A 22888-nucleotide genomic window follows, 5' to 3' on the forward strand; every position below is an offset into this window, starting at 1 on the left:
TTTTTGCCTGGAAGCCCTTTCTTAATTTTAATATCATTTGCCATCTGGGGAGGTTAAGAATTTCCAGAAAGTTCTGGCTCTCTTGTGTTTAACAGTCCTTCCTTACCTATCTCTCTTTTCTCACCTTTACCAGCAGCAGTAAGAAGAAATCAGATGGCACCTTCAGTGCTCTGCTTGGACCCTCTCCATAGCCAAATCACCTTGTGCGTAAGGTACTCTTTTTACTTTCAGGCAACAGTGCGGGTCAACTTTCTGCCACTACTACACAACAGTGTCCATTGAGATTTTTCTTTTTCTTTTAAGCCTTTACCTGAGGTTTCCTCAATGACAATAATCTAATCTAATAATAGACAAACATGGTAATTGACCATACCTCCGCTACGCTTCCCATTGGCTAATAAGCAGGATATTCAAATTAACGCAACCAAGATGGTGGCTGGCAGCCATGCAGCTGAAGTGAGCAGGAGGCTTGATTGCTCCAGTGATGGAGGAAGCCAAGCTTCCTCCCAGCTGCGGCTGGGCTCTGAGCTCCACTCTAAGCAACAAAGTTGCAATTATAGAAGCTAAACAAACCCCAGATACCTGCTTTCAGCAGGCCCTGGCCTCGGAGCTGGAGCGGCAACAAAGTTTCAATTATAGAAGGTAAATAAATCCCAGAATAAAAAAAAAAAGAAAAAAAGGAGAGGCTGGGAGCTTCAGTCACCAGCCAGCCTGAAAACAGCCCTCAGCCCCTCATCCAGACTGGCCAGGCACCCCAGTGGGGACCCCCACCCTGAAGGGGGTGTGACCAGCTGCAAACAACCATCAGCCCCTCATCCAGGCTGGCCAGGCAACCAAGCAGGGCCCCCACCCTGATCCGGGACACCCTTCAGGGCAAACCAGCCGGCCCCCACCCGTGCACCAGGCCTCTATCCTATATAGTAAAAGGGTAATATGAAAACTGACCCTAACAGCAGAAAGACTGGGAATGACTGGTCACTATGACACACACTGACCACCAGGGGGCAGACGCTCAATGCAGGAGCTGCCCTCTGGTGGTCAGTGAGCTCCCACATGGGGGAGCTCTGCTCAGCCACAAGTCAGGCTGATGGCTGCCAGTACAGTGGTGGTGGTGGGAGCCTCTCCTGCCTCCTCAGCAGCTCTAAGGATGTCCAACTGCAGCTTAGGCCTGCTCCCTGCTGGCAAGTGGACATCCCCTGAGGGCTGCCAAGCTGCCAGAGGGATGTCTGATTGCCAGCTTAGGCCCAATCCCCTGGGGAGCGGGCCTAAGCCAGCAGGTGGTCATCCCCCGAGGGGTCCCAGACACTGCGAGAGGGCACAGGCCGGGCTGAGGGACCCCCCCCCCCCCCCCCAGTGCACAAATTTTTGTGCACCGGGCCTCTAGTCCTATATAATAAAAGGCTAATATGTAAATCAACCAAACAGCGGAACGAGCGGTTGCTGTGATGCACACTGACCACCAGGGGGCAGACTCTCAATGCAGGAGCTGCCCCCTGGTGGTCAGTGTGCTCCCACTGGGAGAGTGCCACTCAGCCAGAAGTCGAACTCATGGCTGGTGAGCACAGCTGCAATGACAGGAGCACTAAGGATGTCCCCAGAGCGGGCCTAAGCCATAAGTTGGACATCCCCTGAGGGCTCAGGCTGGGTTGAGGGACTCCCGCCCCCCGAGTGCATGAATTTCATGCATCGGGCCTCTAGTGTTTCTATAAACAGGTTAAAATGTACAACTTCCAGTTATGAAATAAATAAGTCTTGTACAGCATGGTGACTATAGTTAGCAGTACTATACTATATGTGGGAAAGCTGCTAAGAGAGTAGGTCTTAAAAGTTCCCATTATAAGAAAATAATTGTAACATGCACGGTTACAGATCTTAACTAGACCTATTGTAGTGATCATTTTGCAATATATACAAGTATTGAATATTATGTTGTACACCGAAACTAATATGTTATATGTCATCTATATCTCAAAGGAAAAAATAGTTTTTTTCAAGGCTCTTTAGTTTTCACAGAGACTTCCTCACAGTCCTTCCGCATCTGCTCACTTCAGGTTCCAAAGCCACAGGGAGGCTCTCCCCTCGGGTCCCCAAACTGTTCTGTCTGGAAACTTCCCTACAGAACGCCCTCCCATTCTCGCCCTGCAAAAGTCTCATTCCCTGGAAACGCTCTTCTTTTCCCTCTTTTCACGGAGAAAGGGGTGCACATGATTAGTCTGTTGGGTGTACTTTCGTCTTCTTGTTTTACACACATGTCACAACTCTAAACTCTTGGCCAAGAATTGAAGCGCCGGAAGTCCATGTCTAATGTGGATGTGGTGGTGGCGGCGGGGGGGGGGGGGGGAGTTGGGGGGGGGCCTGCCCAGGGGGAGTGTGGGAGCATTCCCATTGCTGAACACATCATACCACCTGTCATTCTAGGTGCTATGCCATTTCATTCCATCAGAGCCTCATGCAGAAGATATACTGAAGAGGACACAGAAAGGGTATGTAATTTTCTCAAGGTCACACATCTTGTGGCAGAGCCAAAGTTTGAAAACAAGTCTTTCTTGGAAGCCCGTGACATTTCTACCACATCAACAGCAGGTTGTGTAAAGGGGACCCCTCAGTGTTTGATGCGTGAATGAATGGATTCCTCTAAGTCGGCTCTGCCACCAGGTTTTAGGGCAGAAACAGCAGGGGGTTGTGGTGGAGGGATATAAACATACATTGCTGTCCGCTTGCGATGGAGGTCAGCTCAACACCAGTGACTGATGAGACCCACTGCATTGAGCAGACGTACCCTGGGGGAGGTGCACAGGGATCAACTCAGGTATGCCATCCCCATTCCTATGGGAACACGAGTCTGGGCATTTACAAGGAGCCTGTGACACCCCAGACACGGTGGCCGCCATCCCTCCACTCTGTCTCCGGGTCCCTTAGAGTCTCACAGACTGAGCCACCTTTGAGTATGGCCGTCAGAGGGAGCTGTTGCTGCCCCACCATGGCCCCTCCTGTGTGCAGCAGGGAATCGCTTGCTCTGGCCAGTCTCTGAGGGCAGCCTTGCCAGAGAAAGCCAGTGAGTTGAGTGTATGTATCGGCTCCAAGTGTATGTATCAGCTTCCTGCGGTTGTGGAAGGAGACAAGACAGCCTGCTCATTGCGGCAAATGAATCTAAGTTTTGCGGATACTGAAAAGGCACACATCTGCTTTGGAGTTGACTAGATCATGGCTAGATCATGGCTGGCTGTGAGACTTTCAGCAGGTGATTTAGCCTCCATATCCTCACCCACAAAATGGGAGGCCAGCCTCGCAGGAGTGTTGTGAGGGTTACATAGAAAGCATTTGGTGCCTGGAGGCGTTAAAACAAGTAAGTGGACTTATTTTGGAATAAGGGAGAAGGTTTTTATTTGGGAAAAGGGGGAGTTTTTCATGAGTGGGAAAAAATTAGATGGCTTATTTCTATCAGCAAATGTAAAAAAAGATATCACGGGACCCCCGAACTTCTCTGACTCCCCGCAAAAAACAATAGCCTCTCCTCTTCATCAGCTGATCCTGAGGCCATGCTGCTTATTTGGTTCATGATTTGGATTGAATGTTTTTGTCTCCCTAAAATTCACATGTTGAAATCCTGATCCCCAGTGTGATGATGTTTGGGAGTGAGGCCTTTGGGAGGTGAATAGGTCATGAGGGTGGAGACCTCATGAATGGGATTAGTGCCCTTATTAAAGAGGCTCCAGAGAGCCCCCTCCCCGTGGCTACCCTGTGAGGACCAGCAAAGGTGTCCATCTGCAAACAGGAAGTCGGACCTCAGCAGACAGGGAACCTGCTGGCCTCCACAACAGTGAGAAACGAATGCTGTTTAAGCCACCCAGCCTATGGTATTTTTGTTACAGCAGCCTGATTGGTCTAAGAAAGTCCACATGGCTCATTTGAACCCAGACATAGTAGTCCTGTGATTTAGAAGCAGTCACAGGCTTCATTCTTATTTTTGGAAAGGCTACACTGAATTTATTGTCTCTGTGCATCCGTTTCCTCACCCAGAAGGTGAAGGATTAGGCCTGTCCTCAAACGCACCCCTCTGAGGATGCCAGTCCATCATCCCAAGGGCACAACTGCCTTCCAACGCCTCCTGTCTTTTTTTCCTCTGCCCCGGAATTGCTATGTCTCCATCACCCAGCGTGGCACCGGCACATAAAAAGTGCTCAGGGGACCAAGAGCGACTGTCTAATAGGTTCATTTCTCATGCTGCCTTATTCCCACTTGCCACACTCTGCCTCCTTCCAGGGGCTTAATGGAGTCTCTGCCTAGCATCTTCCAAGTCCTGGCTTATGTGCATTTTTCAGCCCTGATATGTATGTTTGGACACTTGATTGGAAAGGTGTGCTTGCAGGTGAGAAGAAGACGAGGAAAAGAAAGACACCCCACCCCCCACTCCCAGGAAAACACCCTCAACTCGAATTCCACTACAAATTAGCCCTGAAGCTGGATGGAGCTCACAGCCTTGGCATGCGGTCCAGGGGAAGGGGCAGCATGGATGCCGCCTGGGTGTTGAGTGCTCCAGTGAAAACCAGCAGGGGGAGCGAGTCAGATGAATTCTGTCTGATCCAAGGCCTCGTTGTCATTCTTCCCAGTCACCGCTCAGAGGGCCGCAGGGGAAAGACTGTTTTTAAATCGAGGATGAAACCTGGTGCGAGCAGGCTGCAGGGTCTTCGTAGCGGCTCTCAGAGGAGAAACCAGCATTTAATGTCCGCCTTTCCACGTGGAAAGCCTTCCCACGTACACCACCGAATGCAGGGCCTGACACACGGGTCTCTCTGCCCCGAAGCGCTTGGTTGGGAGGCTGAATGTGAACTTGAACCTGGTAATTCAGGGTGATGTGTGTCTGCCTCCTTAGGCACAGACAGCTGTTCTCTCCCTCCCCAGAGCAGAGTGTCTGCAAGCCTACGAGTCATTCAATGAGGTCTCTATTCGGCCACCAAAAATTGGCATCGATTTTGTATCGCAACGCGTCCTCCCTGTTCAGCTGGCTCAGGGCTTGGGGGGACCCAGTGCCTGGAGGGCAGCTCCCCGGCTCATGTGAAATGCTGTCAGGCGGAGCGGCCTGTGTTTCTTTCCTCTAAGAGTCTGTTGATCCGTGTGCTTCCGGACGCGGCGATGTCTCAGCAGCAGCTTTGGGTTTTTATTTATTCATGTGTGCGTTCTCAGAGCCTGTGCCATTGCCAAAAGGTTTATGGCCTCTTAAAGTTTTGGAGCCTCTGCTTTTATGGCCGCTGTTTGTTGGAGAGAAGTGCCGTTTGGGGAAAAGATCGGTTTGCCTTCTGCCTGGATGATGGATGGAGGCTTAGCGGTTCCTCTTTTGTTCAGAGCTCTCGCAGCCTGGGCACACGCCGGGCAGCACCCCCGCTCCCCGAATGCTCGTTCTCTCCCGCGTCCATGCTTGCGCTCCACAGGACCTCCTCTGTGCGAGTCCAGGGCCGGGCGTGTGCTAATATCATGCTGCATCCTGTGTCCCGGAAGTTCTGATGCAACTGCGATGCAAACGTACGTGTCCTCCAAGCACAGGGCGCGCGCTCTGGAGCCCGGCCTCTCGAAGGTTAGACTGGAACCAGGTCTGTGGACAGCAGCTGCATAAGCATCAGGGTGGCCATTGTCAGGTGAAGGGAGCTCAGGGACGCTCCGTCCTGCCTGCCGAGCTTCACGCCAGCTGTGGTGACACAGAGCAGGAGCGAGGGGGAAACCTGCACCACTGGGACAGAGCTGGGCTGGGTTCTGCAGGAGACGTTCCCCTGTAGCCACAAACTGAAAACATAGGCCTTATCCCCTCCCACCCGGTGCCTCGTGCAGGAGACCAACGCAGAGCTCACCCAGGAGGCTTGATAGAGGAGAGCAGAGCACGGTCCTGGGCTTGGCCACAACCCTGACCCACAGGAGGCCGAACAGTGCGCCGGGGGCCACACAAACAGGCAGCCCACCCGCAGCAGACGCCTCTCAGACTCGCAGCCTCCAGAGCACTGGGGAAATGAATGTCTGTGGTTTAAACCACCCCGTGTCCATTTGGTATGACAGCGCTAGAGACTAATTCACCCCTAGTTCTCTTCTCCATTGTGGTTTCATTTTGAAAAACAAAAAAGAAACAAAAGACTAGAATCAATATTGCCCATGGACCTACCTGCGCTGGCAGCCCTTGCTTTTGTTATCTCAGCGGCTGTGTGAAGGGGAAAGTAGGCCATGGCCCCGACGTGTGGAAGCCCACAGAGCTCTGCCCTTCAAACAGGGCCTCCTGCAGCCCCTGTGGGGCATGCTTTCTTCTCACGCACATCGCGTGCACCACAATCAGATTAAAAAATGCCTTTGTGAGGGGCCTCTGCGGACCCCAGAAAGGATCACTCTTCCACCCAGGACAGCTCCTGCCAGCTCAGTTTGACCTCACTAAGCAGGCCCCCTTTTCTGCATCACCCTGACAGGTAGAGGTCTGATCTCAGGACCCTGGCCAGCGCCGTGGCCTGCCCTGTCCATATGGTGCTGATCCCACAGGCTGGTGCCTGTGCCAACACTCCTCTGCCTACAAAAGCATCTTAGACAGAGACACTACACATCAGATCTTGTCACATCACTCAGAGGAAGTGGTGGTGTTTGGGGTGCCCACGGCAGCGTGTGGGAGAAGGATCAGGGAACAGGCTGGCTGGAGAGGACGCCACACACCCTAAACCAGCCATCCTGCCCCTGGTCAGCCTGGCCCGGTCTGTGTCCTGGAATCCGGCCGCTCCAGTGGTGGAGAGAGCCCGGTGAGTGCAGTGGGATGCCAGTGGACAGACGGACAAGGATGCCTTCCTGGTCAAGAGATACCGATGAACCTCAGTGTAAGAAGTCAGTAAGTGGGATTAATAATAACCCAGGCTGCCCCCACAGGAGGGTATATTACCAGAAACCAAAATAGATGGGTATGATTTGCTACATAAATTCCAGGACTTTTTTTTTTTTTTACCCCTTTTTCCTTAAACTCTGAAATTGGGGCTGAATAAGCTGCTGGGACCAGGTGATGTTGAGGATTTCTTCAAAATAATGCACTCAGGCCCATTCAAACGTATTCTCCTCCCAGAGAGCACCTGCTGGCCTGCGGTGCTGCCGCAGGGGCCGCTGGGCGGGCGCTGCCACCTGGTCAGAAGGGTAGCTGGTCAGGGCGCTGTGTTCCTGGCTCCCGGGGGTCGCTCCCACCCAGGATGTAGATGTCTCAGCCTTGGAACAGACTGGCTCTTTAATTAACATCATCTTTGATATAAGTCCAAGCACCTTCTTTGGATAGCAACTGTCACCCATGTAACCTGTCAGTGACGAAAACCCCTGGGCCGGCTTGGGAAAATCTCACAATCTCATCAACCCAGCTTGGGTGTTTGTGGGTTTGCCCTGCAAAGGGGAGGTGATGGAGAGCGGAGGTGGGTGAGAATCCGCCCCAGAGTCCTTCAGGGCCAGCAGAATCGACGGCAAGGGTGTCAAGCATGGTGCGTCGTACTTAGAATCATGTTAAGCTGCAAGTAGCAGAAAGCCAGCTTCAATGGCTGGGCATAAAGGCTCTTGTCAGTGTTCGGAGGTAGGCATTTGCCACAGCTGGTGCTGCTTATCCCTGACGCTTACCCAGCTCTTTCTTTGCCTCGTCGTTGCAAGAGAAATGCTGTAGCTCCAGACACCTGTCTGTGTTCAAGGCAGAAAGAAGGGAGGCGAGGAGTAGAACCAGCCATGCCTTTCCCTTTAATAGGAAAAGTAAACGTTTGGGTGTTCTGAACCTACTTTCGTTCAAATCTCATTGGCCAGAAGTGGGTCATAGGCCACCTTTAGTTGCAAGAGAAGTTGGGAAATCAAAAAACAGGACTGTTATGGTTCATTATGTGGTGCTGGGCATGCAGCCACCATGGTAAGGGGAAGGGAATGGAGAATGGATGCTGTAGCTTTGTCGGAATTTATTTTTGAGAGTCCCATCTCCATGCAGAGTATTTTGGATTACGATTAGCTTGTGATATCATCTTTAGAGCAAACGGGTTCTTTTCACCATCTGTCTGATGTAGACAAAGTTGTTTCTACAAGTGATAACACTAACATCCCAGCCCAGCAGCCCTGCGGTTTGACCTCGCTGTGGAATCATTTATATTCCACAGCCGGTGTGTATAAAACGTTGGTGTATTTGAAAAGGAAAGAAAGCAGATTGGACTGAGGTGTCAGGATGGAGTTGAAGGTATGAAGGAGGGAGGTCCTTCTTTGACAAAGAAAATGTTCTCAACCTCAGTGTGGTGTTTGTGACAAGGCCTGAGAGAGGGAGGGACAAGTGGTGGTTGCCCGTGGTAACCAAGGTGAACCTTATTCCTGATTGGGTAGCTGGTCATGAGGGGGGCATGGCGCCTGGCTGCTTCCATGTAGGTTTTATTTTTAATTGCACAAATGGAGAGACAATAAGAACTAGTGGACAAGAGCCCACTGCAGAGGGGCTGTTGGTTTTCTGTCAGGAAAGGGACTTTGAGAGCCTCCAGCAAAGTTCTGCTAATTATCATTTAAGGAGATCTTTCCTGTAAGGCTAATATGGAGTGAACATTGCTTCTCATATTTCTAACTCTAAAATAATTTGGAAAGATCTCAACCCCAAATAAAGCTAGGTGGTGGTTTACAGGTAGAGTTTTAAGTGAGTGGGCACTACATTGTTCTTATCAATATAACCTATGATAAGTTTAAAATTATATATATGTTTATTTAGAGCAGCGGTTCTCAACCTTCCTAATGCCGCGACCCTTTAATACAGTTCCTCATGTTGTGGAGACCCCCAATTTCATTGTTACAAATTGAACATAATTAAAGCATAGTGATTAATCACAAAAACAATATGTAATTATATATGTGTTTTCTGATGGTCTTAGGCGACCCCTGTGAAAGGGTCATTCGACCCCCAAAGGGGTCACGACCCACAGGTTGAGAACCGCTGATTTAGAGTGGAAAAAAAGAACCCACTGGCTCGTGGATTTACTGGTTCCACTTTTCTGGGGGAGACCCCACAGGCCCCCTAGTGGCCGCCCCAGGGAAGTAGTGCCCCCTCCCCCCAGGCTGTCCCAGACCAGTCCCGCTCCCTTTTGGTTCTAGAAAGACTCATGTCAGATTCACGCTGGGGGCTCTGAGTTTTGTTTTCCTGGTTCCATCCTCCTAACTCGAGCAGACGTTGGTCTGCGCGCTCCTTCGCTCGGCGGGCAGAGTGCAAGGTCTCTCCCTGCAGCGGAGGGAAGGGCAGCTGCAGCGCCGCGAAGCTCCGCTCGGAACCCAGGGGGCGCGATGGGACTGCATCGGGGAGAAAAACCCAGGAGCTGTGGAGGGCGGATTGCAGGGTGAACGAGTCGCCCCCCCCCCCCCCCTTCCTCACTCCAACCCCCAGCGCAGACGGCGGTGGGAGAAGCTTCCTTCCCCTCCCGAAAGGGCAGGGGCGTGATCACACGTAGGTATTTGGGACAAGAGGAGATGGTCCCGCCGGCGGTTCAGTTCAGGGTGGTGGCGCTGTGGGTCTTGTTTTATGGAGGCGGTGCTTTCCTGCGGGTTAGAGGGAGTTGGGCTGTGTCTGAGGACGGCCTCTAAGCGGCAGGACGCAGTCCCCGTGCCCACTGGCCGCTGGCCGGCCCATGGCTGCTGCCGGCTCCGCAGGGCACTTCCCGGGCTGCTCAGACAGGACGCTGGTGGTGTGATCCTGTGTTTGCCGACCCCTCCCGACAGGGTCTGTGCGTAAAGGTGTGTGCACATCAGTATACTTACATCTACAGTTTACTCGTATGTACAGGAAGGAATGAGAAGCCGAACCTGGCAGATGCAGAGGACAAAGGAGAAGCGGGGTTTCTCCGCCAGGGCTGCCTGGCCGCCTCCGCCCGCCTTCCCGCTGGGCGAGGAGTCCCAGGGGCCGCGCCACCTGGAGCTGACAGCGCCCTCCTTTCCGGATCACGGGACTCTGGGATTTCCTGCCGACCGGCCCCAAGCCCACGTGGGGGCCCCATCGCTCGGCCCCTCGTAGGGTGGGGGTGGGGGGTGTGAGGAAGGGGAAGAGAAGGGGGAGGAGGGCAGGCTCTCTCACGCCCTTACGTTCCAGGGGAGAACTCTCAGGAGCCCAGGATTCTAAACTGGAATCTCACGTCCAGCTCCATGTGAAGAAGGACTTGTCTAAGAGCAGGATAGGACCTATTCTATTTAAGAGTTTGTTGGCTTTTGGAACTTTAAAATACAAGTCTATGTGGGACATGGGCCCCTGTCTGTAACCTTGTCCCAGGGCCCACAACTGCTAAGGGCAGTCCACTAAATTCACCTTGTTTTGTATTATTTGACTTTGGAACCGTATAGTTTATGTATCTATGAAATAAAATTAAATTTTAAGAAGTAGCTCCTTACTGTTGAAAGCAAAATGAAACAAGTGAACTGAACTGGGTGTTGAGCCAGTAGCATAACTTACCCAGAGAGATACTATGTCAAGTGACTATAAAATGCAATAATTTAACTCGACATCCTGAGTTAGGCTGCATTCTGAGGTCAAAAAGAACTGTAAAACATTTTTCAAAACTGTATTCACTAATTCTATTGTTTGTGTTGGTATCAGGCATTTTTGTGTGTGTGTTTTTTTATCCTCACCTGAGGATATTTTTTCCATTGCTATTGCTTTTTTAAAGAGAGAATGGAAGGGAGGGAGGGAGGGAGGGAGGAAGGGGGAGAGACAGGATGAGAGAGAGAGAGGTTTTAGTAGGAACTCTTGTATGTTATCTTTAAAAAGAAAAGTATTTTATGGTTTTGTCCAATTAAGAGGCTTGGAGACAGTGACCCAATCAGCGTGTCTAAATATCTGAAACCATTTCCTGCCGGAGAAGCAGGGCTCTTCCCAGTTTGGGATGGGCTATGTTCACGCTGAGCTCAGCCTGTGGGTACCACTGAGCAGGGGGTTCCTAAGATGCTGACGTCATGCCAAAGGGCTGCAATGAAGAGCTCCCCCTGCTGCCGGCTGGGCATCTGAGGGCTACTTCAGGGAATGAATGATAGAAAATTGACCTCACCTCTCTGAACCCCAGTTTCCTTACCTATAAAAGGTGTTGCGGATAGTGGCCCCTCGCAGGCTGCTGTGAGAACTAAAGGAATTACACCTGCCGTGTGCCATCAGCCCTCGATGGCTGTGGGACGTGTTTGTCTTTAAGACCAGAAACGCCTCCTCGAGGATGTGGGGGTAAACATTCCTTCATTAGACATTTGATTTGAAGAGCTTGACTTGGAGGACAGAGTAAAACAAAGCTGCAGCTCTTTGCCATGTATTAGTAACATCCATAGATGGGAGATTTATGGTGTGGGCTCTCTGTCAGAGTGAGTTTGTCAACCCCCACCCCAAACTTTCAGTCTCTTTCTGGTTCATTCCATGGTGAAACGTCTACTCAAAAATCTCTCCTGTTCACAGTCCTTCAGCCTGCCCTAGGTCTTCTTCTTTTTTTAAAAAAAAATTTTTTTTTATTGATCTGAGAGAGTAAGGGAAAGGGAGAGATAGATGAAACATCAGTGATGAGAGAGAATCATTGATTGGCTGCTCTTGCACGCCCCTACTGGGGATCAAGCCTGCAACGCAGGCATGGGCCCTTGACCAGAACCGAACCCGGGACCCTGCAGACTGTGGGCCGACACTCTACCCACTGAGCCAAACCGGCTAGGGCTAGCTCTTCTCTTATGTAACAGTTTCCATTGCCAAAGCCTCTTCTCATTTTCACAGTGGCGTTCCTGAAGTATCTGAAATGTTAAATCTGAGTGGAAAGCAATGCCTTTCATCTGACTGCTGCGCAGTCTCTGTAGGCAGCCTTTGAGAAGGGCCCTGAGCTTGCAGGGCACACTGCTGCTGGGGCCCGAGGCAGCTGGCTTTGCCACCTGCTTGGTCCATTTCAATTGCAGGCCACAGGCAGAGTGGCCTTGCCTTACCAGAGCGTGGCCTCCCATCTCTGCTTGCAAACTTTCTTTGCTAAATGCATCGAGGAACAGCCAAACACAACAATGTTGTGAATGTTTTGGAATTATTTTTGCTAGAACACCGTGTTGTGCCAGATAGCATTGAGCTTCTATGAAGATTTCAGCCAAGGACCCCCTGAAATGAGTGACGGCAAGCCATTCACTGCAAGTAAGGGAAGGCTACACAGATTCAGGAGTAGGTTTGGACTGAAAAATATAAAAATTATTGGAAGAAAAAAATCACCTTCGCATAACTTTTATTGCAGTGTATTGCCATAATTGTTCTATTTTATTATGAGTGATTGTTAATCTCTTCTGTGCTTAATTTACAAATTAAACCTTCCCAAAGGTGTGTATCCAGAGGAAGCATCATAGTATAGGGTTTGGTGCTATCCTGGATTTTAGGCATCCCCTGGGGGGTCTTGGAATGTGTGCCCTGCAGATAAAGGGGGATGGCTGTATATTCATACACATACATACACACATATACTGTACACACATGCACACACATATACATATATACATGCACACGCATACATATACATACATGTGCATACATATATACCTCACACACACATAGGCATTAACAAAGACTGGAGGATTCTACACCACAGTGGCAACAGATCTCATTTAATCTTTTAGGGGGTGAAATTATAGACAATTTACTCCATCTGTCTACTCTTCTGTAATCTCCAAAATTTCTATGATTATTTATTCCTTTTGTATTATGGTAACAATAACCACGAAATGCCTTCGATTGTGTTTTTATGATGATGTTTAAAACCATCTGCTCAGCGCCCTCTGAGGAGGGCTGTGGCGGCGCGGAGGTCAGGTTTCCTGAGGCGGCAGCGCAGCCGTGTCAGCGGGGATGGTCCTCTGACCCGCTAATGGGCTGCATCCCGACTTGGCAGGGCCCGCTCTCCTTCCAAGGGTCATGCTGGTGTTCTCTCCGCCGGAGCAGCCCTGACCCTCTCTGACAGTTATTACTTCATGTCAAAGGCCGCCACGCTGAACTGTCCAAGTCTGACAGGAGAAGGTGGAGGGGCCCCCATCAAACTCCGGGCCATGAGGCTCCAGTGGAGGGTTGACGGTTCTGGAGTTTTCTGTGTAAAGACATAGCAGCCTCTTTCCCGTGCTCCCTCCTGGCTCTCACCTGCCCACAGTGTTGGAGCAGGGGCCTCAGACAATGGCATCATCTTGGGGCCTAAACGGTGACAAGAAAGATGGCCTGGGCTGCTGGCTCGCCCTCTTCAGGACAAGTAATCTGAATCTCCGAGGACTGTGGTCGGCAAACTGCGGCTCGCGAGCCACATGTGGCTCTTTGGCCCCTTGAGTGTGGCTCTTCCACAAAATACCACGTGCGGGTGCACATGTACAGCGCGATTGAAACTTCGTGGCCCATGCGCAGAAGTCGGTATCAGATATGTTCAAGGAGGAAGTGCAGAGGGCTCCTCTCTCCCTGTAAGGGAAAGTGACCAACCCAAACCCCCAGCTTTTCTTCAGGCCTAGCACCTGGGGAACAAGGAGAGCTGTGGTTTCATGCCTCAGCTGCTTCATTTGCTGTTGTTCAAGAGTATTGACAGCCCTGACCGGTGGCTTAGTTGGTTGGAGCATCGTCCCTGCAACAAAAGGTTGTGGGTTTGATTCCTGTCAGGGCACGTACCTAGGTTGCAGGTTCATCCCCCGTTGGGGCTCATACAGGAGGCAACTGATCAATGTTTCTCCCTTACATCGATGTTTCTGCTTCTCTCTCCCTCTCCCTCCCACCCCTTCCTCTCTCTAAAAAATCAAAACCATTTCCTTGGGTGAAGATTAAAAAAAACGAGTGCTGAGAGCATGCTCTTTGCTGCACTGGGCCTTCGGGAAAGGGTAGTTCATCTATGAGGAAAGCAGCGGCCCCTGAGAAGGATGGGAGGTGACAGAAGGCAGCGACCAGGGGCTCCCACCAGAGTGTGTACCTAGAAAAATGTGCCGAGGTGGCCGGGACCAGGAAGCGCCTCCCCAGGCAGAAGCTGGTAGAACTTCCGGTTAACTTGCAAGCTCAAAAGCATTAGCAATGTTTCACTAATCGTGGCTTCACAACTCGTGGCTTCTGCTGCCTCGCTCCGTGTGTGCGCATGGTGGCAGTGAGGAAATGGAGCCACCTCCTGGCAGTGCTAAGACCTGCTCTCTTTCGTGTTCTATTCATACAGATGAGTTTAGGATAAAGGTGGTGAATCACAACAATGGCTAAAACTTTCAGAAAGCTTACGATGTGCTCAAAAGAAGTACTCTAATGAGTTATTTCATGTAAGGCATTCTTTCAACGCACATTTAAACAGCTTTGATATGCCGGTAAGGTTCTATATATTGCAGCACAGCAGTGGACAGAAAAGACAAAGTCCCATAAAGAAACAAAATGTGGCCTATACAAAAATGGAATAGTATACAGCCATAAAAAGAATGAAATTATGACTCATATCATAACATGGATAAACCTTGAGGACATTATGTTAAGTGAAATAAATTATCGCAAAAAGACAAATATTGTATGAGTCCACCTATATGAGGACCCTACAGTACTCAAATCCACAGAGATGGAAAGCGGAATGGGGTGTCAGGGGCTGGGGGGAGGGGGAATGGGGAGTGATTGTTTAATGGGTGCAGAGTTTCAGTTTATGAAGATGAGAAAGTTCTAAGCTGGGTGGTGTTGATGGTTGCACAACAATGTGAATGTGCTGAATACCACTCCACTGTACTCTTAAAAATCGTTAGGATGGTAAATTTTATCTTCTGTGTATTTTACCTCACTTTACAAAAAGAAAAAGACAAAGTCCCTCTCCAGGACCTTTCTATCTAACAGAGGACATTTACTTTAGAACCCAGAGATGTGATCTAAAGCTCACGGCGGCCCCAGTCACGGCTGAGGCCCTGCATAGACTGGTGGTATATGCGCCCAAGTTCACACTGGGCCTGACTTCCATTTTGGGTTTCTCATGCCCAGAGTCCCTTATCTCCTCGAGGGTGGTGTGAACTGAGTCTCTTCTGCAGAACTTCCCAAGTGCTTTCTTTTTATATATATATATATATATATATATATATATATATATATATCCCAGTGCATGAATTTGTGCAGGGGGGGCATCCGGCCAGCCTGGCCCCAATGGGGGTGGATCAGGGCTGGGCCTGTCGGGAGGAGGAGACAGCAGGAGGTTGGCCAGTGGGCCCCGCCCCAAATTGGGGGGGGGGGCTGACTGGGGGCCAGTGGCTGGGAGGAGGGGCCATGGGTGGTTGGCTGGCCAGCCCTGCCTGATTGGGGTGGGGGGCCAATCTGGGGTGGGGCTGGCTAGGGAGAGGGGCTACAGGATGTTGGCCAGCTGACACCGCCCCCTATTGGGGTAAGGGGGTGATCAGGGGCGGGGCTGGTCAGGGGTAGGGGCCACGGCAGGGTTGGCCAGCTGTCCCGCCCTCAATTGGGGTTGGAGAGGCCGATCAGGGGTGGGGCCAGTGGGGTGAGGGGCCACGGGAAGTTGGCCACCAGCCCCACCCCCCGATAGGGCTGGGTTCGCTGGCTGCAATGGGTGTCATTGCAACCAGTCGTTCCAGTCGTTACAGTGTTACAGTCACTGGCTTTTTATATATATAGATAAATATATTTTTATTGATTTCAGAGAGGAAGGGAGAGGGATGAGATGGAAACATCTATGATGAGAGAGAACCATTGATCGGCTGTCTCCTGCATGCCCTATGCTGGGATCAAGCCTGCAACCTGGCATGTGCCCTGACCTGAATCGAACCATGACCTCCTGGTTCATAGGTTGACACTCAGCTATTGAGACATTCTGGCCAGGCGGCCCAGAGGCTTTCTTAACTAAAGAGATGCGTTTGCCTTCACCCGTCTCTTCTGGCCCTGAATCCCCATCCTGGCTTGTTCCCAGAGTTTTGGTTTCAGAGTCAGAACCCCCAACCTCTCCTTCATGGCCCCCTCCTCAGACAGCCAGAGCTGGAGCGTCAGAGGTGCCCCCTGGGAGGAGGGGGTCAGTCAGCTTGGCCTGTAGAATCCGAGGGTCCTTGTGCACAAAAGGGCCAACCCACTGGACACAGAGCAGCGCAGGCAGGACTCCAGGGCCCCTCCCGGCCACTCACTATTCCCTGAGAGTTTTCTCTCTCTCCGTTGCACCTTTTATATTCTCTCCACCTCCTGTGTGTGTACTACTGGCTTCAGGGCACCTTCCCACAGGGTGCTGTTTATGGTCCGAAAGGCAGGTCCTGGCGACAGATAGATCCAGCAAACTGTGTCCCTTCTGAGCTGCTGATTTTTAGAACCCCCAGGATCATGCGGACGTCATGATGCCCAGCTCTCTGACCCTGCCCGCTCCAACCTTCTGTGCCTGGTGCCAAATGAATGAGGGAAGGCACTCAAGGATTAAACAGCATAAGGAGAATAAAACGCATGATGATGGGGATGCTCATGGGCAGGTTCACGGAGCTCATCCCGCCAGCAGAGCTCGACGGATGTGCAGAGATCCAGCTGAAAGGTCAGGACTGAAAGTTGGGTTGAGGAGAAAGCGGCCACATGCCACGTGTGAGGCATGAAGGGCATCGGGCAGAGTGGGGCAGCCTCTCGGTCTCCCTGTCCGCAAGTCTCTGTGATCTCCGTGTCCGTCTTGCTCTCAACAAGAGCTACAAACCTATTCAGTTAGAAGCAGGTGAGTTTACAGTGGGTGTTTGGGGGAACTTCCAGAACCTATGGGTGATGCAGCACAAGACGGGCTCATTTCCCAGCAGGGCTGTCCGGTGAGGCGGGTGAGGTACTGACCCAGGCAGCACTGAGGGTTGTGCGCAGTGAGTGCGAGGAGCCTGTCTCACCCTGGTCACTACCCTGCTTCTGGGCTCAGTGTGGCCATCCTGGTCAGGCGATGTTGGAGATGGCAGGTGGCCCTTTCTGGGACTCTGTGAGCCCTCCCCGGAGTGGAAGATGGCCTGGTAACCGGGGGCGGGAGATGGGGGGGGCGCATTCCTGTGGACAAGCACAGCCTTATGAGCGAGCCCAAGAGGGGTGTTTAAAGATAGCTGAAATACAAAGCAAGCCGGCACCAGTTTCCTGGAACCCCAGCGAGGGTGCCCTAAGCAGCCGTTCTAGCCCTTGATTTCCTGGGCTGGCCGCGGGGAGAGGAGCTCTAAGGACCCCCAGGTCAGAGCCTCTGGGGGCCTGGCCCTGAGGCTTCCTCTTTTAAGTGGCTCAGGTGCCCCGGAGAGAGACCGGTGCAGGGCTGGCAGAGGGAGGAGCACCTGCACACGTGACCTGCTCCGGAAAGACACAGGGAGCACATCCTATTTATACTGTCGGCAGTAGAGCGCGGTCCCGGGTTTCTTTAAAGGCACGTGCACCAGCATCTGTCTCAGTCCTCCTGGTACAGCGCCGCAGGGCTGGGTGTGGGGCCTCCGGGAGGGGCTCTGGAGCCCGGGCAGGGGTGTTTGCACACTCCCAGGTGCTGTTCCTGCCACAAGCCTGTGAGGGAAGGGGGCTGGCATGTTCAAGCCGCTGTTGGAATGTAGCCTGGGGTGTCTGTGCTGCTGTTAAGTGTTATTTATTAGGTGATGGCAAGAGGTAATTAGCCGCGTCCCCCACTGGGAACCTCCTCCTGCTCTCAGCCGGCACAGAGCCCTAAGGTGGGTTCAGACCAGAGCAGGGCCACACACGTCCCCACGCACCCCTCCCCTTTGAGGGGAAGTTGACACCATTCCCTTAACACCCCCTAAAACAACCCGAGATCCCATTTACTCCACTGTCGAGAGAGCAGAGCGCACCCCACTCGTGCCGCTCCCCACTTTTGCTCCAGAATAATTGGGGTTGTCTCACTTCTGCTCCAGCGATGGCCACCCGACTCACCGCCTGCTTCTCTGATGCCTTGGGTGCAGAGCCACCAGCCGGGACTCTGGCCACCTCCCGCGTGCCTAGAGCACATCAGCCCAGGCGTGCGCCCTGATGGTGGGGCAGCAGCGGTGACAGTGCAGAGCTGACAGGCGGCCACTTCAAAGGTCCATCTCTGTCCAGAGGGGCCCTGCCAGTGCTTCCAGAATGTCCTCACTGGGCAGCTCCTCTTGGGTTGCTGTCCAGTCCGTCTTTGTCCCAGGCTCCCCTTCCCTCCAGTCCTCGGGGACATTCCAGTTGTATTGCTTGGATCATTGTTACTGTTTTATGCTGAGCTTTGAGCCCGGCTTGGCCAAACCCCTTTACCTGGGTGATGCCTTTTGAGAGAAGGAGCAGGGGTTTCATTTAAACCCAAAGACCCAAGAAAGCCCAGGGAGGGCTGTTTTCGGAAGCCCAGGGCCACCGGCCCTGAGCTGCATTTGCGTCTCACTGGAGCAGCATTTCTTTTTCTGCGCAGCAGTGACTGGGCTCTGCCTGTGGGCTCCATCCTCAGCCGGGCCCTGGGGGTCAGGAAGGGCCATGGGTGGACATCACGTGGCAAGGTTGCCTCCCTGGACTTTGTGGTGCTTGGGGGCAGTTTGTCAAGTCGGGGCGGGCCGTCCTGTCTTGGGGAGCAGAGGCCATCCTGCTGAGTGTTGTCACTCATCGCCACTCTGTGGACGGCTCTTCCATGGAAAGTTCGGTGCTTTAGCTTCAGACCCGGCTGCCAGACTGCCAGGGAAGCTTTCCCTAGGGGACGTCATTTAGGGCTCTTCTCGTTCCGATGGGGCCACATCTGGTCAAGAAAACTGAGCCCCCTCCCCGCCCCCCAGGTCTCTGTAAAGATCAGGTTCCAGGATCCTCCCACATCCTGCCTGAAGTCTGTTGTGGGGAGCGGGTGGGTCAGGGCCACCAGGATTCTATGATTCGGAGCCCGAGGGGCAGGAAGCCCCATCAGGCTTCATGGGATGGGAAGAAACTGAGGGCGGAAGGGGTGGGGGAAACAGAGGCATGAGCTGGGTCTTCATACAGAGGTAGGATTTGAATAAATAGAAGGACGTGGGCGTGTAAGAGGTGGGGGCGGGCAGGGTACATAGAGGATGGTGAGGGAGTTAGTAGATGGGGTGAGAGCAGGCTGGCGGGATCAGAGTGGCAGGCGGCTGGGGAGAAAAGGCACAGAAATAGGATTGGTGGATAATGTGGTCAGACTAGAGGGGGCTAGAAAGTTTGGACAGTAGGGAGGGCACTAGGATGTTTCTAGAAAAGAACAAGAAGAAAAGGAATGGATATTGACATGCACTCACTTTTGCCAGATTCTAAACGAGGTGCTTTACATGTCACCTTTACCATGATCTCTAAAGTAAGATATTACGGTTTTGGCAGTGGAGGCCCAGAGAGATGATGTAACCAGCCCAGGGGTGCCCAGCTTGTCACTGGCATGGGCAGTTTTCAAATTCAGCTCTCCCAACTTCCGAAGCTCATGTTTGCTCCCTGTCTCACCCTGCTCCCAAGAAGAGAAAAAGAGCCAACATTAATTTAAGGAAAGATCAATCTGGCTGCCGTGAAGACAGACAGATGTGAGGCGGGGTCAGGGGACCTGCTATTGAAATAAACAAGAGTGAGATGAATGTGCAAGATGAGCTGGAACATGTTGTCACACCAGAAAGCAAGGGAGCTGTCAGAGTGGACACGGGCAAAGTGGCTCCTGTGAGCCAAAGACAAGGGGATTCAAACATCAATTAGGATAATAGCTGCAAGAGATTGACTGCAATGGATGAAAGCACGTCAAATATGTTGACACCCAAGCCTTTATAATGATGCAAAAATACAGCTCTCATTGGTCACTTGTGGAGAATGGAAGGGAAGCAATTCATTCTTTGGGAAACTGGTAGAAGAAGGGAAAGAATCAAGTTTCCTTTTTCTATGAAGTTTCTCTTTCCTGGGAGCATTCTAGCTAATAAACGAAAGAGTTCCAGAAGGAGGACATCACCAAGTGGCCGCTCTGAAGGCTGACTGGGTCTGGCAGTGGTCATCGGCGCCTGCCGAAGTCACAGAAAGCGGCCAGACTCCACGTGCCTCCGAGGGAAGGAACTCGGCCACCTTTGATGTTTCTTGCCAGGAATAATCGTACCGACCCGGATTAAGTTTTTAGATCTAAATATCTCTTTACAGGAAATTCAAAGGACAGGGAACATATCCAGTGTTATCTCGGAGATGCATTCAGCAGCATCCAGGCTGCGGGATCAGTGGCTGGATATTGGATAATGTTCAGAAATTGATAACACTTTTGAAGGAAGGACAATGATACTGTGGATGTGTGCTAGGAAAACGCTGATCTGTTTGAGATACCTCCTGAAATGTTTACGCATGAAATATGATGTCTGGGGTGAGGTGGGGGGAAGCAGCAGGGGGTATGGACAAAAGAAGACTGACTTGAAAAATAATTGAACTTGGGTGACAATAGGGGTGCATTACATTCTCTACTTTTGTGCATGTTTTAAAAATGTGCTTCAAGTGGGGCAACATTGCTGCCGGGAGGATGAAGGAGCAGTGCATGGATGAGGCGTCTTAGGAGGGAAAGATGACTGAATCAGAGCTGGATCTCGGCACCAGAGAGAGGGCGGGGCACGGTGGAGGGCAAGCTCCTGAACGCCCGTCAGCATGCTGCCAGGGATGTGGCCTGGCATGACCCCGGCTCCAGGGAGCCAGGCCCAGTCTGTGGACAAGCTCCTCTGCCTTGTGGGGGCTGAAAACTGTTTCCAGCCCACTTGGAGAGCTATCTGCCCTTTCTTTCTTCTTTCTTTCTTTCTTTCTTTCTTTCTTTCTTTCTTTCTTTCTTTCTTTCTTCTTCCTTTCTTTCTCCTTTCTTTCTCTCTTTCTTTTTTTAAATATATATATTTTTTTATTTCAGAGAAAGGGAAAGAGAGAGAGAGATAGAAATGTCAATGTCCTGCACGCCCCCTACTGGGGATTGAGCCCACAGCCCGGGCATGTGCTCTGACCAAGAATCACACTGTGACCTCCTGGTTCATGGGTCGATGTCCCACCACTGAGCTACACTGGCTGGGCTGCCATTTCTTAATGATCTGCTCCATATTCCCAGCTCTTAGGTCACCTCCTCCGTGAAATCTCCCGGAGCCCCCTGGGCAGAGCAATCGTGTCTTCAGGCTCCTCCATCAGAGATGCCTGGATCACAGTCTGACCTGCAGTCAGTAGGTGGCGTTCAGTCCAGTGTCCCCACTGCCAAGGGTCCCCTGGGGCAGGGTCCACACAGGAGCACAGAGCTCTCCACATGGGAGCATTCAAACCTGCCTCCTGGTTATGAACCAGACTGTCCCACCTAGTTCCCCAGGCAGGCGAGGACAGTCAGACACTGGCCATAAACGGAAAGCTGGGGGCAGAGAGCTCGGCAAGAAGGGACAGCCTTTCCCTTCATGAGGTGTGACGTTGCCTCTTCACCGTGGCCAGGAGACTCAGCCGGAATCCAGACCCCCACTCCTTCCATGGCCGTGAGCTGCTTCCTCTGAATCCCTTTTTCAAAATCAAGTGCATTGAGGACCTAGCACCAAAATGCTCCCAGAGGTCTTAACCACCGGTGAGGCTTGGGTCCAGGTGCGCCATGTGCCCCAACTCTGCTCTGGGGGTGCAGAGGTGAGTGCCTCCAGGACAGGCAGCTGGTGGGGGCTGTATGCTTCCCCCTCCCTGCTCAGATTTTGGGGAGCTGGGCTGCTGGTGGCGCCACCCTGTGCTGCTTCTGAAGTCCTGCGGCCTCCTGGGAGCTGGTGTCTCGGACTCACTCCAAGCTGGTAATTGCATTCCTCCGGTTTAGCTCCCTCTCAGCCTCCACGGGACAATGTTGTCATCAGATCTGCTTTTTCGAATCAGCTTTCCAAGGGACGTCTGCAGACAGCATGGTCCTAGAGGCTGTCTCATAAGGCGGAGACAGAGCAGAGCCCAGCCTTGCTGAGTTGGCTTCAAGAGCCCCTGGCCCTGTCCCCACTAGCGGGGCTGGGACTCCTTGGGGACAGCTGTTGGGGGTGGGGTGAGAGGTGATGGGGGCCTCTCTTTCCACTTGTCCCACTCAGCTCAGGGCAGAGTGGCTCAGGAGGGTCAGAGCAAGCAGGACTGTGGTTCTGAGGGACAGACATGGGGTGTGGGGCCACCTGGCAGCAGCCTGCCGGGGGGTCATCCTGGCCATGCGCAGGCCACCTGTGTGACTTTGGGCAGCGAGTCTGGAAAAGGAACAGATAAAAACTGAAAGAATGAAGCAAGAGGTTAGTTGAATCCCCTTTCATCCTTCTGAATTAGCAATGGGGGCAATAGGTGATTACCTGGGAGCGATTCCAGAGCGGTTCTCTCTCAAAATATGTCTCCATGTAGGTGCCCTTTACGGTAGTGATTGAGGCTTGGGGTTAAGCATTGTCTTTTTCCTAAGTGTCTAAGTTTAGTTCTCAAGCGCTCCTGGGAGCTCAATCGAAGAGAAAGGGTAAGAATGAAAGCTCAGATGGCTTGGGTTTAACATACTGGCAAGCTGCTTCACTGCTCAGAACCTCAGTTTCTCATCTATAAAATGGGAATAAGCACAGTGCCAAATCACTGGGGTTTTCTTGAGCGTGAAGTAATCTGTGTGGGATTACAGAGTGTCTGGGACAAAGATGGTTCTCAACAAACACTAGCTTTCTCATATTGTCCTAAACATCATTTATTAACCGCTAACTTTCCTTAAGTTGGGTGATGGGGCCTCAAGAGGTCCTTAGGGTTTTGGAGAGATGGAGTGGGGGGAGTAGGAGGATGGGTGAGCGTGGGTGGTGGGGGCCAGGAAACAAGAGGAAGAAGGTCTTTGCTGAGTCTCCGCTCAGTGCCTCCACTCCATCGTCTCCAATACCCTAAGGACCTCTTGAGGCTCCATCAGCCAACTTAAGGAAAGTTAGCGGTTAATAAATGATGTTTAGGACAATATGAGAAAGCTAGTGTTTGTTGAGAACCATCTTTGTCCCAGACACTCTGTAATCTCACACAGATTACTTCACGCTC

General features: G+C 51.9%; 1 long non-coding RNA gene across 1 annotated transcript in view; it reads left to right on the forward strand.

Moving 5' to 3' along the window:
- The first annotated feature begins 143 nt into the window (after window positions 1–143).
- The window catches only part of LOC111827085, a 26582-nt gene continuing 3837 nt past the window's right edge, over window positions 144–22888 (forward strand). The window contains exons 1-2 of the long non-coding RNA XR_002830567.1: window positions 144–212; window positions 2419–2483. This is a non-coding gene — a long non-coding RNA (uncharacterized LOC111827085). The remainder of the gene's footprint in view (window positions 213–2418; window positions 2484–22888) is intronic.

This window comes from Myotis lucifugus, unplaced genomic scaffold (assembly GCF_000147115.1).
Source record: "Myotis lucifugus unplaced genomic scaffold, Myoluc2.0 scaffold_129, whole genome shotgun sequence".
NCBI classification, from domain to species: Eukaryota; Metazoa; Chordata; class Mammalia; order Chiroptera; family Vespertilionidae; genus Myotis; species Myotis lucifugus.